Genomic DNA, 15,424 nt, shown 5'->3' on the forward strand with positions numbered 1-15,424 from the left:
AATGGATTGTTTCTCTATTTTTTATTAAAATTCCTCAAGTGTAGTTACCATTCTACCATGTTCTAAAAGAAAGCAAAAGACGCAAGGTTATACATATTAATCATATTATATTAAATATATATCTCTTAAGGCTCAAGGTTTCTGGGTATTAAACATTGTATTATGTCTCAGATATGTTTTTAGATGTAGAGAGCCATTTATTCCAATCCTAAATGGCACTTCTGTGCCTTCCATTTATATTTTTCCTGCCACATTTATACCCAAGTGTGGCTGCTATATGTCATTGTTTGATATGAGATAATGAAGGTGAGATTGTATAGTCTCCCTGCTATCGAATTGTAAATGTGGGTTTTATGATGACGATTTACATTTGGAATCCTCCCCTTCCACTCAATCATCCCAGTTCATTTATTGTGGGATGTCTAAAACAGATGAGCAAACTCTTCCTAGGGATCTATGAATCAATTACCCTATCATTCAACCCATTCATATTCAAATCCTTGCCTCTCCAAGTCATGAACTTTCTGTCCACCACCATCAGGAATTTTTCTTCATTGTTACAGTACCTAGATGACATCCATTGCTATGCTGGCCATTTGCAGGGCCTGAGTTTCTGTGATTAGAAAGAGGCCAATGGAGCAGGATGAAGCAGGTGGAGAAAAGTCACTGCCCTGGCACACAGAGATGGGCAGAGAAGGTTCATTGTGATCCAGAACTGATGGGTAGACTTCTGTTGCCAACTGCAGGGGCAAAGTAGTTCCAGCCAGCTGTGATTCTTACTACAGATTCTAGGCAGCATTAAGCAGCTTTTCAAAATTAGATGCTGAAAGCCAACACATGAAATTATGAAAATGAATGACTTAAATGTTTTTAGTCAACTATGGTTCTTTTGGCAACATTTTCCATCTGAATGATATTCTCAACAGTTCTCAAATAAGAGTAATTAGCATGGAGCAATATTTTGCAAACTTTTCTTCATCAGCATTTACACCAAATGAAAAGTTATAAATTTGTGAATCCCAGTAAACAAAGTATCTTTTATTTTTTAAATATTTATCAAGAGACTTTTATTATATGGCAGAGGAAAATAAAGTAAGTTGCAGACTAGATATGGAATTTATTCCAGTATGGCTTGTTTTTTAGTGTATGTGCTGCCGACGTGAATACTATTCTGGTATGACTTTTCCCTTGACTTCAGTATGAGCTATTTGGTATCTGAGTAAAGGAATAGGCAAAGGACAGACTCCAAGATATCTCTTCCCACATTTGTGTAAAGTTGATTCTAGAATTTCTCAGTAGCATTTTGCTCTCATTTTAGGGACATTGAATGATCTTGCTGTCCCATTGGATCTTTCACAATGAGTCCAGCAATGCCCAGTACCTGAGTCAAGACACTATGTATTCATTTAAGCAGTTAAATTGAGTTGTTTCTATTAACAAATAAGAAGAGATTTTCACCACATTACCTAATTCACCAAATAGCACTGCAAAAAGCTCTCAGGAAAAGGAAATCTGGGTGAGCAAGTTGTCAAGGTTTTCTCCCCCACGTGTGGTACACTGACAGGCTTGTATGACTCACAGAAGCACCAAGGACCACTGGGATTTTAGTAAATAGGTAACAGAGAATGGTGGAAAATAAGACTACCCATAGGCAGAAGGAAAAACAAATAGGTAAAGTTTATCATTTGTGCTCTTTCACCTTTTCTTATACCACTGTGCTGTCCCATCATGGGTCTGTTTTGTACCCTCTGTAGCTTTATACTTACACATGCATGCATGCATAGACACTCACATGCATATACATGCTTGTGTCCACACATACATTTACACAGAGTCCTCAGTTTGTTCTGTTCAATTTCAGCCTATATCAACCAAAGAAAATGTACACTGCCCTATACTTTAAAATGTGTATACTTTCATTTTAATAGAAAATGGTTAACAACTGAAAACCCTTTCCAACAAAGAAAGTTTTAACTAATTCTAGCAGTTAGCAATTGATAGAGGAAAATGGAGTCTGCTGAGACATTCTTAGCCATTTCCTGCTGGCCTTCATTTATATGTTGTGGCAAAATTCATCACCACATAGGATGCAATCCCTTCTATGAAGTCAAAATCAAGTTTTATCAAATTAATTTCACATAGAGCCCCCAACTTATATACTCAATGTTTGTTGAACGTGAAAGAAAGATTTATGGATAAAATCATCTAAAATTACAGTATATAACATATAATGACATATATACATGTGTATTTATTTAAGGTAGAATAAAATTATAATTTGAAATGATTTGTGAAGTTTTAGTTTGATGAAATTTCCTGTTAAAAATATTTTTGAAAGGCCAATTCCTAATTTAAGTCTACACATTTAGAAAATATATTTTGTTTTTTCCAAATGAAGAAAATCATCCATTATTGATCACTTACTCTAAAAGAAACAAGATACCACTTGTTATAGTCTCTTTTCTTGAAATATAATTATTTGACAAAAGAGAGTACATAACTCATAATTTTAAAGCTTCTATAATCAAGTTATTTACTTCATTAATCAATTTCAAGGGTCAAGATTCTTCTCATCATCTACTCTTTAGCTTGTATCTATGGAACTAAATTGCCTGTTCAGGTCCTTGAAAATGTGTCATCCCAGACCTTTAAGTCTGTAGTTTGCAGAGCTTACCACTAGAGGGCAATAAAGAATTTGACTCGAGGACATACAAAGAAAATGCCGGGTGGGGGGAGTAAAAGCCACATTTTACAATATGCTTTTCTGATTAATGTTATATATAATGAGTGATTTAATGGATTATACATACATGGATTCTGCAAAGTCAGCACCACACCTCAGTAGTCAATTTTTATGCCAAAGAAAGTGATTTGAGGGTAGAAAACAAGTACCTAGGCACTTACATGTTAAAACTCCATCTTCACAGAACCTACTCATGATTGAAAAATTATACAAATAATAGCTTTCTGTGACTCAATGACAAAGTTGCTATTATCAAAAGTAGAATTTATTTCTTTATGATGTTCAAATGCACAGGAAAAATACATGTCTAGGAGAATGGATAAACTCTGAATGCCATATGAAAATAGATCTTCAAATGGAAAAAGCAAGAGATCTATGAGGAACATTTTGTACCATGGATATATACATAAGAAGTCTAAGAAATACAAAATTCATTTCTACGTAGTAATTTGAGGTAGAAGAGACAACATGGGTAGGGAAGAAATGAGATGGGTTTTAGTATTTTTATTTCTTTAATAAATTTGCTTTTATAAATATAAGGAAGCAGTGGCTTTCAGACAACCACCCCAATGGAACAAAGAGATTGAGGACTCTACTGAAGCCCTGCCAGTGTTCCAACATCCATAATAATGCTGGTGAATTACAACCAAATCATTGGAACTAACAACATCATCTCTGCAAATAATCTTGAAATATCCCTTAATTTATGTGTTAATACAATTATTTTATTTTCTTTAGGTGGATAAAATAACATCTAATGTCCAAATCTCAAAGATGTAAACTATTCCAACTTTTACAAGTATAACTTAGAACAAGCACTACAGAAGAGAAAAATCAAAGTTATAATTTTTACAGATTTAATAATTAATGCTTTTCCCAGCATACTGAAGGGTGCATCAAAGGAGGAAAGAAAAGAAGAGGAGGAAGAATTAAACTTTAATGAAGACATTCTGTGTCCACATGGAGAATTGTGCATCTCTGAAAATGAAAGAAGGCTGGTTTCTAAAGAGGCGTGGAGCAAACTGCAACAGTACTTCCCAAAAGCTTCTGAGTTTCCGAGTTACAGAGAATGCTGTTCACAGTGCAAGATCTTAGAAAGAGAAGGGGAGGAAAACAAAGTCTTACATAAAATGATAGCAAATGAGCAAAAGACTTCTCTTCTGAATCTGTTCCAGGACAAAAACAGACCGTGTCTCAGTAACTGGCCAGAGGCTATAGATGTCCTCTATATCATGTCTCAGTTCTTTGTAGAAGAATGGCGGAAATTTGTTAGAAAACATACAAAATGTAGTCCTGTGTCATCGGTTGGAAATAGCGCCCTTCTGTTTCCCCATGGGGGACTTATGTTTACATTTGCTTCCATGACCAAAGAAGATTCTAAATTTATAGCTCTGATATGGCCCAGCAAGTGGCAGATGATACAAAAGCTGTTTGTTGTGGATCATATAATTAAAATCACAAGAATTGAAGTAGGAGATGTAAACCCTTCAGAAACACAGTATATTTCTGAACCTAAGCTCTGTCCAGAGTGCAGAGAAGGCCTACTGTGCCAGCAGCAGAGGGACCTGTGGGAGCACACTCAGGCCACCGTCTAGGTCCACAAAGTGGTAGACAGTAAAAAGGTAATGAAGGATTCAGCTCAGGAGCTGAAAGTGAGCAGTTCTGAGACAGAGGAGGACAAGGAAGAAGCTAAACCAGATGGAGAAAAAGATCCAGATTTTAATCAAAGCAACGGAGGAACAAAGCGGCAAAAGATATCCCATCAAAATTATATAGCCTATCAAAAACAAATCATTTGCCAGAGTATGTGACATAGAAAAGTTCGCAGTGAGAAAGCACTTCTCATTTCTGCTAATCAAACATTAAAAGAATTGAAAATTCAGATCATGCATGGGTTTTCCATTGCTCCTTTTGACCAGAATTTATCGATCGATGGAAAGATTTTAAGCAATGACTGTGCCACCCTTGGTACCCTTGGCATCATACCTGAATCTGTCATTTTATTAAAGGCTGATGAACCAATTGCAGATTATGCTGCAATGGATGATGTCATGCAAGTTTGTATGCCAGAAGAAGGGTTTAAAGGTATTGGTCTACTTGGACATTAATCTTTGAACACTTGCTGACTGCTAAGAAATCACCAGAGGGGAGGAGGATTTTGACATGTTAGGGCATTAAAGAAAAGATGGATTTAAAAGTTAAACCATTACATGACTCTTTCAAAAGGCAAAAATCCATTCAAAAGTGACTGTCCCAAATGCCTTATGTCAAATAAAGCAGATTGCACTGATGGACATCAAAAAAAAAAATTAATGTTTAATCATATACTTAGATTAAAAACATATTTAATCAAATATGACAGAGACTTTCTTAGTTATTAGTTTTAATAATCATAGGGAAAATGTTTTCATCACAAATATTTTCCTTATAATGCAATTCAGTCATTAACTTTATTATTTAAATTACAATTAGATCTTTTAATGGGGAAACCTGTTAAAATTTTCATAGTTCAGTCATTTTTTTTTCTTTGTGTGTTTAACATATTAATAGTTAAACATATTAAATTCTGAATGGGGGAAATTTTGTGGGAAACAGTAAGACAAGGAAGGGGCAGAAAATACGGAATCATTGACACATACAACAAGACAGGAAGGTGAGTATCGTGGTCTGATATAAAGCTTAATTTTTTAGACCCTACAGCATGACTCCTAAGAGAGTCATTTTCCTGGTAAAAGGGCATTTATTTACATTGAGCTTCATCAATTCTTAGTAAACCTAAAGTAATGTTTAATGTATTCTCTCAGCCTAGTCAGACTCAGTGGGAAGCAAAAGCAAGTACTAATAAATCAAGGCTTATGTGTGCTAAGAGTGGAGAAGGGGTAATAGAACTTTTTTCCTGAAGGCAGTGGAGTGTAAGGAAGTAGCTCCCCCCAATTCCTGGGTAGGTGGGGGTTGGGAAATAGTTCAGCCACAAGATCCTGCTCAATAACAGCACAGACCATAGCCTACAATCTTCACCTTAGTGAGGTTAGCAAGGTAGGTACATACCTCGACATTTACGTGGGGACTGACCTAAAAAAAACAACCCACTAATCCTTTTAAACTACACTGTTAAGACTAATCACACAAATAATTCAAAAATAACATTTTCAAAACAAAATTAGCTATTTTATAATAAGTAGTAGAAGTCTGTTTGGGTAACTAATAGAAATAACAAAAGGGAGAAATTATAATTGCAAAATGACAATTGTTTGTTGGGTTCAGACTCTAGGGAGTCATCAATGCCATGATGATTGAATTGGGTTCCTAAAAAGATCTACTGAAGCCTGACACTTGGTACCTCAGAATGTGACCATATTGAAATCCTGCCTGTTTTAGTTGTAATTAGTTAATGTGAGATGCATAGGATGAGCCATTAATCCAGTATAACTGGTGTCCATATAATAGAAGACAGAAAATGACAGGAAGAACTCCATGTGACAACAGAAGAAACTGGAGTGATGCAAGTCAAGAAATGCCAGGGACCACATCCTCCACCAGCAACTAGAAGAGGAAAGGAACACTCCTCTTCTGAGGTTGTAAAGAGAATATGATCCTCTCAACAGTATTATTTTGAACTTTTTGCCTCCCCAATATGACAGAAGAAATTCCTGTTGTTTTAAGGCACTCAGTTAGAGGTAATCAGATACCACAGCCTAAGGCATGCATCTTCTCATGGCTTGCAGCGTTTGATTCCTGAATCAATAAACCTTACTTTATTCATCTTAACCCATGGCCTTTCTAACAATAAAGATCTTCCTTATAGAAAAAAGTAATTTCTTCTGTTATTTTAAATTGTTATTCTTTAGTTCATTCTTTAAATTATTATCAATTGGTTCCTAATAAGATTAATATTTAGCTCTTATACAACTTTCTCTTCTCTATTCTCAATAGAGTTATAACAAATTCATTGTTAAAACAATACTTACAATTATTGAATCACATGAGGAAATAATACATTTATTTTTGTAAATATTTTCTTTGCTAAACCTCAATAATTGCCAAATTTTCATTGTCTCCTTGCTTAGCTTTCTCATTTAACATAATTCAAATATTCTTAATTTCTCAAATATGACTAAAAAATTCTTCTAAACACAGCCAAACAGAAAAGAAAGCAAAGATTTTTAGAAAATGCCATCAGTTTGAAAATGTTTCAAATTGACCTTCACACATAATTAATGGTTTGGAATTTTAGATTAAAATTATTTTCCTTCAGAATTTTGAAGGAATTTCTTGATTTCTCTTGGTTTCAAGTGGCACTGTTGAGAAATCAAATCCATTCTAACTACCATCATTTTTTATATGTCATTTATTGGTCTCCCTGCCCCTCCTCCAAAAGTTGTATCTTTTGGAATCTTCTCTTTATCCCTACAGTTCTAACCTTCTACAACAATATACAAGGTGTGAATTTTTTAACTCATTGTACTGAAAATCTATTCACTTTACTTCTGAAAATTGTCTTGCATTATATCTTTGATAATGTTTTCCATGGCTTTTGTTTTGGTTCAACTATGAAGTTTTACCCAAAGGCTTGTGCATTGAGGGCTTGATCACCAATGCAGTAGTGTTCAGAGGTGGGGCCCAGAGAGGTGATTGGATCTTGAGGGTTCTAATCTCATCCACTGATGACTTCATAGCTGAATGGGGTATTAGGAGGTAGGGCCGAGTTGGAGGAAGTAGTTCACTGAGGGTGAGCCTTTAAAGGGTTTATCCTGTCCTCAGTCCCTTTCTCTCTCTGGCTTTTTTCCCAATGCTCACTGATTCTGGCCATCATAGGATAAGCCATGACATTTCTGCTCTGTACGAGCCATCTGTGGACTGGGACCTCTGAAACTGAGGCAGAATAAATCTTTTCTCCTTTAAATTGTATATACCAGGTATTTTACTTTTGTCCCAGTGACCAAAAGCTAACAGTCCTTTTCTGTTGTCTCTTCGGAATGCTATATTTCTAAGCTCAGTGCTATAATTTACTATTTTCCTCTCCTATTTCCTTCTCTTTTTTATTGTTGATCTAATTTCTTAGAGATTTTTACAGTCTTATCCTCTAAGTTTCTTAATTTTAAAAATTTAATTTATCAGAGTGAATTTAAGATGTTATTCATGCTGCTTTGAAACACATAGTGTTATTCATGTATATAGTACTGTTTATTAAAGTTTTTCAGCCAATATTAATTATAATATTTTTAGCTTTTACCTGTACAATGTTTTCATTATTTTTATTTTTTCCCTTCACTGTTTGTTGTTTGTTGGATTATTAGTCTGTGTCTGTTAGATGCTTTCTGCAAATGTCTTAAAACTTGATCATGTATTAATTTTCAAAACAAGTCATTGAAAAGCTGATTAGAAAATCTGTAAATATGAATGTGCAAGTATACTATTGCTCAAAAATGGCAGCACTGTTGAGTCATGAGCAGGTGGACATGGGATATTTCATTGTTTATGCCATATCAGCAAGCCTCTTCATGGAAGAAACATCTGCTTTTAAGCACAAAGAACGTAAGTTTGGCAACCCACATCTGGGAGAATAAAAAGTGAGTATATTATGCTGATTTTAACTCAAACCTTTTGTGTTTGGTGAATTACCTCACACTCACTTTCATACTTGCATAGTGTCTCAGAATCCAGTTTCTCTAGTTTAATTTCTCCAAAGAAACCTTCAGGCTTCTGCTGGAATAAGAAAAGGAAAATTATCTTGTTGTTTATTTTGGGCTGGGAGATGGAATACATGGGATATTTACTCCTTCAACAAATTTTCAAATATTAGTACTAATTTTCAAGTCCACTCTATATGTCTATTTTAAGGTGCTTCCAATTTTGAGGCTTTCCAAAAGTTTGATAAACATGAGCCAAGTTCTTGTTGACTTTTTGAGAAATCTTTACAAACTGATACAAAAAAAATTATATTAATTCTTCTACATTCCACTTTCAACAATTTTGCTGACATTTATTATTTATAAAAATTTTACCTCTAATTATTCCTGCCTTTGTGAGTTTATGCCACTCCTACTACATCAACATTATTTTACCACAGTTATTATACCATGGAATAACTCACTGGATGCCAAGATTCATATATGTACTGAAAGTGGAGATTACTTTACATCAGCATATGCTTTCTTATTGTAGATCTAATTCAAGCATACTGCCAGACATCATTTTCTACATGAGGTATTGAAAAAAACTCTAGATAAAATATTTCAAAGGCATATTTAAAAATTAAGATGATGGACACAGATTATCTGGATTCTGATTATGGCTCTAAGAACAAAGGAAAAGTTGTTTAATTAGCTTAGTTTCCTCTCTGCAAGAAATTTGCACATGATTAAATTCATGTGATTATAGTGAAATTAAATGAGTTAATATTGTGAAGCACTCAGGAGAATGTCATAAGTTCACAGAGTATGCCAGTGTGCTATTGCTCTTTTAGATCTTACCAGACTTAAAATTTCAGTGGCTTTTTTGTACTTGATTATTTAGATCTATTAGTCTTACCACTCTGCCTTTTACAAAAATGTTTCGGATCAATATTTTCAAATCAAATCAATGACTCAAACACTTGTTTTCTAAATATATAGTATCTGAACTTTTAAAGATGACAAGTATTTTTCTGTAAAGTAGTGAGCAAAGATTGACTGTGTAGAGATTTACTACCCAATGGTGCTTATTACAAAGAAAAATGGCTACAGTAAAGTTTTCAGTGTTTTTCTAAGTTGGAAAGATTTTTCCCAATGTATCTTAAACAATCCACAAAAAATTTTTATCAACAAACAAAGTAATCATAAATAAAAGTAATAATAACCAAAACAGTCATAGAATAAGGTTTCACATTACATTAAATGATCTAGTATTTTAGCTACTAGGATATCACTGGATGAATAATTAGTCTGTTTTCTCATTCCTGAGACGCAATATAAAATGCCTATAACATAAAGGTGGAAGGTTTAATTTGCTCAGTTTCAATCCATGATCTGCTAGTTCCAAGGCAGAACAATCATGGCAGAAGGGCAATGTGGAGCAAAGCTTTCTTAGTTTATAGTGGTGAGGAAACGGAAAAGTACCAGAGCAGTAGAGGTAAGGCACCAGACACAAACTCCAAGGTCACACCTCCATAACACATGGAGACCTACTAGGAGGTGTACTGCTGCAATCCCTGGGGCGTATCCTAAAGCTAGTCAAGTTGAAATTTCACCCTATGTGCTACATTCTACTTCTTTGCAATCTGGTACTCAAATATATATTAAACAATAGCAAATTTCCAAATAAAGAAAACTGCAAGTTCATAACTCAGCCTAATATAATATAGAAAGTCCCTGCATTGAGTTGCATTCTGGGAAAATTGTTTGTAAGTTGGATTTGCTTGTAAGCCGACAAAGTGAATCTTATACAGTACACCTGTGAAAGTTCAAATCTCATATTCATAAGCCGGGGAATTTGATTTTATAGTATTTTCCTCATTACAAGAAAAAAGTACACGCTCATCACCATTCATTCTCCAAACTCTCTCCCTCCCCAATGACAGGGAAAAATTGAGCTACTTTCTGTGTCTGAGGATTTGCCTGTCCTGGACCTTTTATATATATTTTATCATACCACATGTAACAGATTAGGTCTGCCTTCTTTAATTTAGCAGAAAGTTTTAAATGTTCATCTATGTTACAGTAAATATGTGTCTTTGACTATTTTATAGGGTAGAATCATGTTTTATTTTTTCCCCTTTAGAAAACTTTATTCTTAAGTAGAAAAGCACAACATATTTTTTCTTTATAAATACAGGTAAACATTTTTAAAAATACATACATAGTTGTATGAGGGGAAATATATATTTTGTTAGTATAATCTTACCAATAATGTAAGAAAGGAAAGTTTGATATATTGAAATATTTTGCTGCCAGCAAAGAGGGCATCATCCTGAAGAAATGAGAACAGACAGTAAGAATCAGCAGGGCAAATTACATGCGTCCATTCATCAGTTGATGGACATTTTAATTGGTTCTTTTGACTGTAATAAATTATGTTGTTCTGAATATGTATAGTGTAATTATTGTGTAAATATACATTTTCAGCTATCTTTATATATGCCTAAATTACTAGGTCATATGATAACTCTGTATGGAATAATTTGAGCAACCATCAAACCATTTTGCAAACTCTGCATGTAGCATGTGTGGGTTTCAAAGTCTTCAATCTCCACCATTTATTTTCCATTTTTTACTATATCTGTCTTAGACAGTTTAAGTGGTATATCAATCTAGTTTTAGTTTTCATATTTTTAATGATAATATTTTTCTACATCTTTTGTGCACACATTAGTCATTTGTATATAGTTTTGGAGAGACATGTATTCAAATATTGAATTGTATTGAGTTGTATTTTTGTTGAATTGTAAGAATTCTTTTTATTGGTATATGTCTGCAACATACAAAATTTACATTTATTTGGGAGATTGGCACATATATAACTTATTTTAACAATTTTCTTTATATATTCTTGATGCTACTCCTTCTATGACTTGGAAATTGATTCTCATTCTATGCATTGCATTTTCACTTTCTTAAAGGTGTCCTTTGAAGTACAAAATGTTTAACTGAAGTTTAATTTTTTTCTATTTTGATTTTGCTTTTGGTGTCAATTTAAGAAATTATTAATTACTCCAAGGCGATGAAGATTATGCACATATTTTTCCAAGAATATAAACTATATATTATATAATATAACATATATAATGTAATGTAAGATATATTTACAGATTATATAGATATATATATATATCTTAGATTAAGGTCTGTGATTCACTTTGAATTAATTTTTCCAGATCATATATGTAGGGATCAATTATTATTCTTTTGCATAGTATCATCCTAGTGTCATTTGTTCAAAAGATTAGTGTTTCTCATACTGAATTGTATTGGCAATTTTTTTGAATATCAATTAATCATATCTGTGTTGATTTCATTCTGAACTCTGAATCTTATTCTGATTTTCACATCACCGTTACAGTAAAAGAATTCCGAGTTTAACTGTATACTTACTTTTTCCTATGACTTTGGTATACTGTGCATATATATCAATAAATAATATATTACTATATTATATATAATTATATATAATCAATATATATTAATCTACCCTCTCACACTATTTTGATTACTATTGCTATGTAGTAAGTTTTGAAATTGGAAGTCTTAAACCTGGAAATTTGTACTTTTTAAGATCATCTTAATTCTTCCAGACCCCTTGCAAGCTCACAAGAATTTTAGGATCAGGATTTCTACTTAAGCAAGAAAGTCAACTTGGATAGTGATAATTATTGCTTTGAATCTGTCGATCACCTAGTGAGTATTACTAAACAAACTGTACCATTTTACAATCCATGAAGCAAGATTGGTTTTCTATTTGTTTATGATTTCAATTATGTTCAGTTATGATCATTTTCAGTGAACAGATATTTGCTATTTTGTTGTTTATTATTATTTTCTTCTTGGTGCTATAATAAATAGAATTTTTAAATTAATTTAATTGTCAGATTGTTCACTGATAGTGAGAAGTGTAATTGATTTTGTAGTCTACAGTCATGATGAATGACTTCATCAATTCTAATAGATTTTGGATTCCTTAACATTTTCTGTATTAAAGATCATAGTGTCTGAAAATAGTGATAGTTTTATCTAGGGATAGTTTTATTTATAAATTTCAATCAGAGAGAAATAGAGAAAGAGAGAGTGTGTGTGTGCGTGTGTGTGTGTGTGTGTGTGTGTGTCTGCTAGGAAATTAACCCATGGCTTTACACATGCTAAGCACACCATCTCCCATTTAGCTATAAAAATCTTCTAAGTCTTTTCTTTGCTCAATATCTTTGGCTATAATTTCCTCTACTACAATGTTATCAATTTTTCTGACTTTCAAAGAGTTCTATTTATTTTCTCCAGTTCTTTTTTGTCCTTTTTCATATATTTCTGTTCTTATCTACATTACCTCCTTCTTTCTGATTGGCTTGGCTTTAGTTTATTCTTTTTCTAATTTCTTAGGGCAAAAGATTGGATTATTGACTTGAGATCTTTCTTCTTTTCAATATATATGTTTACAGCTATAAATCTCCCATTAAGTAGGGCTACAAAAATTTCCTCTTAATGATTTCTAATTTCTTCCTATTACTTTCATGAAGTTATGGTACTAACATTCTTTTAAACTAATTGAAGTTTAATTTACATCCTAGCATATGTTCCATCTTGAATAATATTCCATGTACATTTGAAAAAAAGGTATTTTCTGTTGCTATTGGTTACAGTTTCCTATAGATGTTTGTTTGGTCTAGTTGGTTTATAGTATTGGTCAAGTCTTGTACTTTTTTGTTTCGCTATTCTGTTATCCACCATTACTACACAAATGTTCATTTCTCCTTTTAATTCTATCTATTTTTACTTCAGATATTTTGTGGTTCTGTTGTTAAAGACATACATGCTTACAATTCTTATATATCCTGTGGGGGGCCTTGCCCCCCCACACACACTAGAACTCTTGAGTGCCTTTTACGGGCATATCTGAGCCTGCTGCAAATCTACCCGGCAACAAGGAAGTAGCCCCAGTACCCTCCTCTTGCTCCTCCCCTCTAGCCCTACAGTATATATGTTGTAGCAGCTTCCGCAATAAACGAGACTTGATCAGAAACCTGTCTTGTCTCCATCTCTCGTGTCCCCTGTCCTTTGTCATTCTCGCTCCCCCTCTAGGGTCTCCGTTGACTTACCCGCGGGCCGGGACAATATCCTAAGTAGATTAATGCTTAGCTTTTTTGTAATTAGCAACATGTATTTATTTGTTACTAGCAAAAAATAAAATTCATCTTAAAGTATTTTTACCTGATATTTGCTTATCCATTCCAGGGTCCTTTTTAAAAAGCTATTTTTATTGTTTACCTATTTTTATCTTTTTCTCTTCCACTTAAAATGTCTTCTAGAATCCAAAATATGGCACTTGCACAAAGAATATATTTCTATGAAAGTTTTAAAAAAATCTATCTAAAATTTCATGCCCTTGTATTGGAATTTTAATGATTTACATCAAATATAATTACTAATTACCAAGGATTAATATCTGATATTTTGCTTGATGTTTCCTATGTATCTTATGTCTTTTTGTTCCTCTTCTTAACTGTGTTGTAGAATCTAAAGTATGGCACTTGTACAAAGACTATATTTGTATTAAAGTTTTAAAAAATCTATTCTAAAATTATATCCCCTTAGATTGGAATTTTAATTCTTTTACATTAAATACAATTACTAATTACCAAAGATTTATATCTGATGCTTTCCTGTATGCTTTTTATGCATCTTATGTTTTTTTGTTCTTCTTATTTATTACTTTGTTTTGATAACATTTCAATATCTTCACTCTTAATACATTTTTGTTACTTCCTTAATGCTTTCCTTAAAGATTATGATAATGTCTTAACATATTATATACAAATTCTGATGAAAAGCAACTTAATTTTTACCAGTCTACAAAAATCTTGCTGCTCTGTGTTGCTCCATTCTATCTCCTAATCCTTTTACTGTCATAAAAATTATATTCTTATATAATATATACTCATAAATATACAGTGGTACCTCAGTTTATGAACTTAATTTATTTTATGATTGGGGGAAGATGGTTGCATTTGTGTTTGTGTAGGGAACATGGTCATGGTCATGTCTGTCACCCCACATGGAGTTTGAGAATGGAAGCAAAATTTTGGAGAATGCTTTTGTTTGTAAACTAAATTGTTTGGAAACAGAAGCACTCATGAACCTAGGTATTACTTTATATTTATTTTTGTGTGGTTTTGTGTGTGTGTGTGTGTGTGTGTGTGTGTTTTAAATCAGAAAGGAAAGCCAGTATTACACAAAAAATTTATTCTTAATTTTATCCACATAGTTACCTTTACTGGAGCTCTTTATTTCTTTATACAAAGTTAAATTATAGTGTGGTGTCCTTCCATTTTCATATGAAGGAGTATTTTTAGAAATTCTTGGAGAACTAGTCTACTAGTCCCAAATATTCTTAGCTTTTATATAAAATTATTTAAAGCTTCACAAATTTGCATGGCACCCTTGTGCAGGGTACACAATATCATCTCTGTATTTTATCAATACAAGTGAAATCCAACTAGGCATAGGTGGCACATGCCTATAGGCCTAGCTATATGAGAGGTTTAAGGAGGAAGACTATAAATTTTTGGCAAACTAAGGGAACTAAAAGAAATATCATCTAAAAATAGAAAATAAAAATGGCTGTTGATGTAACTTAATGGTACATAATTTGCCTACCATGTGGCTTTAATCGCTATGAGTGCAATAACATCAACAACAAATATAATAATCCCCTTGCACAAACTCTGTACTTTACTTCCTTCCCTCACAATGTTTTCATTTTTTTTTTTTGTCTTCTATAGTAGTGGTGATTGAACACAGTGCCTTCACACTGAGCTATATCCCTAGCCCTTTTTATTTTTTTTTACTTTGAGTTACCCGTGTTGAGCTCTAACTTACAACCCTCCTCATTTAGCTTCCCCAAGTGCTGGGACTGTAGATATGTTCTTTCACCCCCTGCTGGGCAAATAGCTCATTGGCCATATTCTATGCTTGCATAGCATGTGTAAGCCCCTGGTTT

The 15,424-nt window shown here is 33.2% G+C and overlaps 1 non-coding gene and 1 pseudogene across 1 annotated transcript; one reads left to right on the forward strand and one right to left on the reverse strand.

Annotated features, from left to right (window-relative positions):
• Nucleotides 1-643: 643 nt before the first annotated feature.
• LOC101718869 (ubiquitin carboxyl-terminal hydrolase 48 pseudogene) lies at nt 644-5,052 on the forward strand (annotated as a pseudogene).
• Nucleotides 5,053-14,828: 9,776 nt separating this feature from the next.
• Nucleotides 14,829-14,932, reverse strand: LOC147824161 (U6 spliceosomal RNA). Its single transcript, XR_015442782.1, has one exon. It is a non-coding gene; the product is annotated as a U6 spliceosomal RNA (small nuclear RNA).
• Between the last annotated feature and the right edge of the window lie 492 nt (nt 14,933-15,424).

This window comes from Heterocephalus glaber, unplaced genomic scaffold, assembly GCF_053883595.1.
Source record: "Heterocephalus glaber isolate CG9 unplaced genomic scaffold, H.glaber_assembly_v1.0 deba00001553, whole genome shotgun sequence".
NCBI lineage: Eukaryota > Metazoa > Chordata > Mammalia > Rodentia > Bathyergidae > Heterocephalus > Heterocephalus glaber.